At 42.1% G+C, this 6901-nt stretch overlaps 1 pseudogene; it reads left to right on the top strand.

The window, feature by feature from the left end:
• The first annotated feature begins 6215 nt into the window (after positions 1-6215).
• Positions 6216-6332, top strand: LOC145398266 (5S ribosomal RNA; annotated as a pseudogene).
• The last annotated feature ends 569 nt before the right edge of the window (positions 6333-6901 follow it).

Raw genomic sequence — 6901 nt, 5'->3', positions numbered from 1 at the left:
GTAGCGATGAGTAACTTGAGTGAAGACGAGTGAGTAAGATGAGTTGTAAATATGGACTTGGTGTTTTGCTGCGTGCATTGACCTCTTCACACCTGCGTAAGCGGTGGGGGTTTGGTGGATGTAGCAGAGAGAGGAGGGTGAGGTCTGGTGGTTATGAGTTGTGAGTCGTCTCTCACTCTTCGTTTGTTTGTTTGTTTGTTTTCTTTCTTTCTTGACGTATTCTTGGTCCTTTTTTCTTGTGATTTACTCGTTGTGGGATGAAGACTGCCGCTTCTTGTAGGTGCGTGTAGAAGATTATACAGACGACGTAGAGTTGTTAATTGTAGTTGATTGTAGATGGTTGTAGTTCGCTTATTCGTCGTAGACTTGTAGACTATTTGCACTGTAGGCTGTATTTTGTAGGATTCAATGTAGAACTGAAGCTAATCTTGTAGTCTCGGTTGCTTTTGTAGAAATTTGTTTTTAATTCGGAGACGATGTCCGCAGATTTGCTGGTTTGTCGTTAAGCTACTTGCAAGGCGTCGAGTGATCTCTTGACCTCTGCATCAGCGTAATGATCTGGGAGACGGAGGGGGCTGGATGGAGAGAATACTGTCAGGAGCTGATATTGTTGGTTGTTTTCAATCTTGATATTTTGTAAGAATTTAATGTTGATTCGTAGACAAGGTTCGTATACGTTCGCTGCTACCAAATGTCATAATAGACATTGTATCATAAAGCAGCGACTTTGTATTTGCTTGTAGAGGCAGGATATTTTAGACTTGTGGTCGAGCGGCTTTTATATTCTAGCCACTTCTTTTTCTTTTCCTCCAATGCTCTCTTAACCTCTTCATCCCACCATGCTGTACCTTTCTTCTTTGTTGTTACTCTTGCCGCACCACACGCCGCTTTAGCATTTCTAACTAAGCAATCCCTACTGTATATGCATTCCGCAGGCTGTCCAGATCCATTTCGTTCCAATTAATTGATTCTAACTCTTCCTCTACGTTGGTCCCGTATTCACCTGCCATTCCTTTGATCCTCAGCTTCTCGACTTTCAGTCTTTCTCCCTGATTGCTCCTCTTTCTCCTGATCCACCTCACTCCTCTCAGATTGATCTTGCATACCACAATCATATGATCTGACAGACTTCCACATCGTCCTCTCACGGCCCTTGTATCAGCAACCACTCCCAGCATCGACCTCTCTACGAGCAGGTAATCAATAATGCTCCTTTCAACATGATCCCAGTTTCCTCTATGCCATGTATTTTTATGTACATCTTTGTGTTTGAAATACGAGTTACAAATGCACAACCTCCTTTCCTGACATATATCCTTCAGTCGCTTCCCATTATCCTTTTCCGCTGGTAATCCATTACAACCCATTATGTTATCCTCAGGACCCCTTCCAATCATATCGCCAAATTATGATCACTCTATTGCTCCTGGCCATTCCTCTGGCTGCTTAATCCAGCTCATCCCAAAACCAGTCTTTCTGTCTCTCACTCCTGTCCTCACACGGTGCATATGCTGCAAGTACCGCCACTTTCACCTTCTCATACTTGAACTTGACATACATTCACCTCGAGATGACACATTTGTAATCTCTCATTCCACTCTGCCACACCTCATTCACCAACAAAGCAACTCCTTTCTTGCATCTTGCTCGCCCATTCATGCCCGACCTTACACATTTCACACCCTCCCGCTCTTTCACTTCACACTCTTTCATCTTTGTTCCAGACAGTTCCATCACGGCATGTCCGCACTCTTGAACACATTCACCACTTCCACTCACTTGCTCTCCTCATTCATACCTCTCACATTCCACGTGGCCATACGAATCTGCCCATTTGATTTGGGCCCTGGGCAGGTATTGGGCCTTCCGTGGCTCTCCGAAACAACTGCCATGATTAAGCGATTTTAGATAGGGAAATCTGGGGACATTTAACCAGGCCAAAAACCCTGGTTAAATGGTCATCACCCAGCCTATAGACCATAAGGCATCCCTACACTGAGTGAGTGGATGATGGGCTCCCCCATCCACCACTTGATTGGTTTTGGGGGTGTGCAGAGAAGGAATGGAGTGCCAGGAAACATGACCCTCGCACAGATGAAGAGCGCTGTGAAACAGCTGAAAAGGAAAGCAGCTGGGGTTGATGAAGTGTATGCAGGGATGATTAAGCGTAGTGGAGAGCGGAATGAAGTGCTTGTTGGAGATATGTAAGAAGGCATGGATGAGTGAAACTGTGTCAGCAGAGTGAAGCAAGGCTGTGATTGTACCTCTGTACAAAAATAAAGGTAAGCTAAGTGAGTGGAAGAATTATCGTAGCATAAGTTTATTGAGTGTGGTAGGGAAGGTATAATATGGAAGAATTATTATAGAGAAAGTAAGAGAGATATCAAAAGCCCTAGTGAGTGATGAACAGGGTGGCTTTCGGAGTGGGAGAGGATGTGTGGATCAAATATTTGAAGTGAGACAGATAGGAGTGAAGGCTTGTGAGAAGGACCAGAAGGTGTTTATGGCATTCGTGGATCTGGAAAAAGCATACGACAAAGTGGACGAGAGGGATTGTGGAAGGTTTTGCGCATGTACGGTATAGATGGTAAGCTGCTAGGTGCCGGTAAGTTTTTATGATGGTAGTGAAGCATGTGTCAGGGTTAATGGGCATCTAAGTGAATGGTTCACGATCGGTGTGGGCGTGCGACAAGGTTGTGTGATGTCCCCATGGTTGTCCAATATTTATATGGATGAGGTGATGAAAGAAGTAAAAACACAAGTAATGGAGAAAGGGATGGCGTTGGTATTGAATGGTGATGGATGAAATGTCTCAAACTTCTATGCTGATGATGCAGTACTACTTGCAAATATCGGACAAGAGCTTGGTAGGCTAGGGGAGAGTTTTGCTGATGTCTGTGAGCGTCGTGCCTTCAGAGTAAATGTAGAAAGGAGTAAAGTGATGGTTATTGAGAGAGAAGGTGACTCCCAGTGCGATGTTACAGTGAATGGAAAGAGACTGGAATTGGTGAGAGATTTCTAATACCTTGGTACAGTGACAGAAAAGAGAGGAAAATGTGCAAAAGAAGTTGAAAGTAGGGTGATACAAGGAAGAAAAGTAGCTGGTGCAATGAAGGCCTTGATGAGAAACAGAGGCTTGAGTGTTGCAGCTGCACGAGGCTTACATGAGGGAGTGTTAGTGCCAACTTTAACATATAGATGTGAGACTATGGTGTGGCATGAGAGTGAAATGTCAAGAGTAAGAGCAATGGAGATTGGACTGCTGAGGAATGAATGTGGAATACATAGGGTGGATAGGATACGAAATAATGTGATTCATGAAAGATGTGGAGTGAAGAAGTCGATGGAAACCAGAATCGAAGAGAGTGTACTGAGATGGTATGATCATGTGGAGAGAATGGATAACAATAGAGTGGTGAAAAATGTATATCTGAGCGAATTTGAGGGAGGGAGGAGGCGAGGTAGACCAAGGAGAAGGTGGAGAGATATGGTGGATGAGTGTGTGAGGAAGAGAGGTTTGGAAGTCGGTGAGGCCAGGGAACTGGCAAGAGATCGAGCTGGCTGGATGAATGTTGTGAGGAGAAGTGCATGGTCAGGGATTTGGCACCCCTTTGTAACGGGGCAGCGTCCGGATTGACTTTATCGGATACTTTTAAGTGAAGCTACAAAACGTGGTGAATGTTTTTGGCGTATCCGATAGAGCCAGGATTCCGGGGGCTTAAATGATGAGTGAATGGGAGTGTGGTCCATTGGACTGCTCAAATTTGGGCTGTCTGGACATTGCTAGTCCTCACCCTGCCCTAGGGTGGGAAATGAGGTCCGGATGATGATGATGATGATGATGATGATGATGATATATATATATATATATATATATATATATATATATATATATATATATATATATAGATATATATATATATATATATATATATGTGTGTGTGTGTGTGTGTGTGTGTGTGTGTGTGTGTGTGTGTGTGTGTGTGTGTGTGTGTGTGTGTGTGTGTGTGTGTGTTGTAATGTACACGAATGCATGGATATTACTGTCGATGGAACAGTCGTGTAAAGTGTCTCAGTCACTATACTGTTTTAGTATCTACAACCCTCGTATACAGAAACATAATAAGCTGTGATAGTTGCTTTATATCTCCAGAATTGTCTTAACATTCATCAGTGTGGTACAATTATCAATATGTCAGCACTGCCCGTGGGTTCAGACAGTTATACTTCCGTGATGAAAGTAACGTGGTGCCAGCCTACAGAGCTGCTCTCCTTTCCGAATTTATGCACGTCGTACTTTTAAACACTGTACTCCAATATTTATTAACTCTAATATAACAACTAAAACATTATACCCTAGTGACGTAGACTGCCCATAATATCCCAAACCAAGGTAATGCACTAAATTTTTTTTTCATAAACACTTTGTTATGTTTGGTGGGAGAGAGACACAGGTAAGACCTTGAATTCCCTTTCATTACGGAAAATAAACCATGTCATAATGTTAACTATATCAATCACGTAATAGGTGATATCTATCGTTGTTGGGGGTTGATATGTTATTTATGCCCATTAAATGTTTTAGTAAATGTATTTCTGATGCCACCCTATCATGTACGTAGCTGTGTTTACTGGCGAATATACGGATGACTCGAAGCAAGCAATCCTTGAGATTTAACTGGATAATTTAACGGCTGCGTTCCTCACTCTTGGATACCACGACGCTGCCACTTCTTACGCTTTCATAGCAGAGGGGGTACAGCAATACTTTTTTCCAGCTGTACAGTCACAATCTAGAGTCTTTTGATTTAGTAATATTTCTAGGCGTGTAAAAATGACAGGATCATGATTTAGGGGTCTATGTCACTATCTGTCTGTCTCTCTGGGTAAAGTATATTTTGCCGACTCTTCTCCATTGGTTCTCTCAATTTGCTTAGAAAAAAAAAAGTGATTATGGCTAACATTTAACGATAATATTCAGCCACGGGAAACCCCTATCAATAAAAAGGTACGGAAGGATAGCACTAAATACACAGTTAAGCTTTTACCAAGATAAGTGACTTACAGGTATGCGATAAGAAATGATACCATGTAACAATGTGATAAGAAAGATTTTGATAAGGAATGCATTATCAAAAGAGAAAGTGGTTTATATCCCAACCATCGATTATTATTATTATTTTTTTAATACATATTACGTCTATTTTGCTGATATGTCTGGTGGTGTGTATTTCCTTTGCCTCAACTTGGCGGAAATATTCATCCGTTTGCGGGTTATTTCCCCCCAGCTCTATGGCAGAACGAAACAGTACTTAGGTTGGACACATTTTCAATGGGCATCTTGTCGTGAATAGCATTATATTTGAGTTAAGTTCTTTCTACAATGATACAACAACAGCAACAACAATAACGACAACTACAGGTACTACTATTACTATTACTACTACAACTACGACGACGACGACGACGATGACGACTAGTACTGTTCCTACTACTACTATTACTACAAGACTGCTGCTACTACTGCCCCTACTACTGCCACTACTACTATCACTACTACTACTGCTACTACTACTACTACTACTACTACTACTATTACTACTACTACTACTACTACCACTACTACTTCTACTACATCCGATTCCATTTTGCCCCAAATAAATCAGAGCGTGTGCATCCGGGGCTAGGCTACTCAGTCCCAACATTTAAGGCAAAGGTGACCAGCCTCGCTCTTCCCTGAGCGGCATTACACGAAAAAGAAGTCCCAACCATCCCTCAGATAGGCACCCTTACAGGCTCCATCTAGTTGAAGTGCCTTATGATTTCTTGCTACATCTCAAAATTGAATAAAAGGTGATGGTGATTTTAGACCACATAAAAACAGGCAAAATACTGTAGGCTATATTGGCAAAATACTCAGTTCGGAGAAGACGATGTTTGATGCTGACAGTTCGAAAATTAATGGCCAGTCTTTCTTCAGTCGTTCTTTCACGAATAGTTGCGGATATAAATAATGATCCAATTCAAGGCCAAAAACAAGGAAACAGCGAGTAAGAATTTTTGAGACCATGTAATGCTTTCTCCTGAGCAACAAGATTTTTCACAGTGTTATGTAGGCGTCCCACAGTTTTGCACAGAATTATGAAAGAGTGGCACAGTTTTACGCAATACAGTTATACTACAGAGTTATATAATTTTATACAGTAATTTCACGATCTTATACATGCCACGTTGAGTACACCGCTTCCCGTCCGATCAGCGAAGTTAAGCAACGTTGGGTCTGGTTAGTACTTGGATGGGTGACCGCCTGGGAACACCAGATGCTGTTGGCATCCCTACGTGTCAAGTGGGGTTGGTGGAGGATTAGTGCCCCTCCCTGTAAAACAATTAACTCTAAGCCCTTGACCACCCCGTTTGGGATACATGGTGTCTGGCAATGGATGGATGGATCTTCATTTTGCACAGTACTATGTAAGAGCTCGATAATTTAATACAATATTACGTAAAGGTTTCACGGATGTATACAATTTTATGTAAGAGTTCACAGTTTTGCACAATATTACCTAAGAGTTCCACAATTTTTCACAATACATAGTTCCATATTTGTACACATTATATAAGAGTTCCAGAATTATTCAGTGAAATATATATAGCGATGGTATAGTCCATTCACGTACAGTTCTATATCTATTTCCAGACGCCTTAATACCGCTACGGTTGGCCACATGGAAATCGCCTCCACGTCGCCCTGTGCTCTGCCATTTTACTGCCCTCCCTCTAACTCACACACTTTCTCCACTCAATCCCTCCATCTCATACTTGGTTTCCCTTTCCCTCTCTTTCCTTCCAACTCACACTCTCTTCTCTCATATATCTTCCCATTCCATCTCCCTATCTCATC

This window comes from Coenobita brevimanus, chromosome 44 (assembly GCF_032717465.1).
Source record: "Coenobita brevimanus isolate Jiangsu-jjx chromosome 44, ASM3271746v2, whole genome shotgun sequence".
Classification (NCBI taxonomy): Eukaryota; Metazoa; Arthropoda; class Malacostraca; order Decapoda; family Coenobitidae; genus Coenobita; species Coenobita brevimanus.
This window is presented reverse-complemented; position numbering and strand designations above follow the sequence as displayed.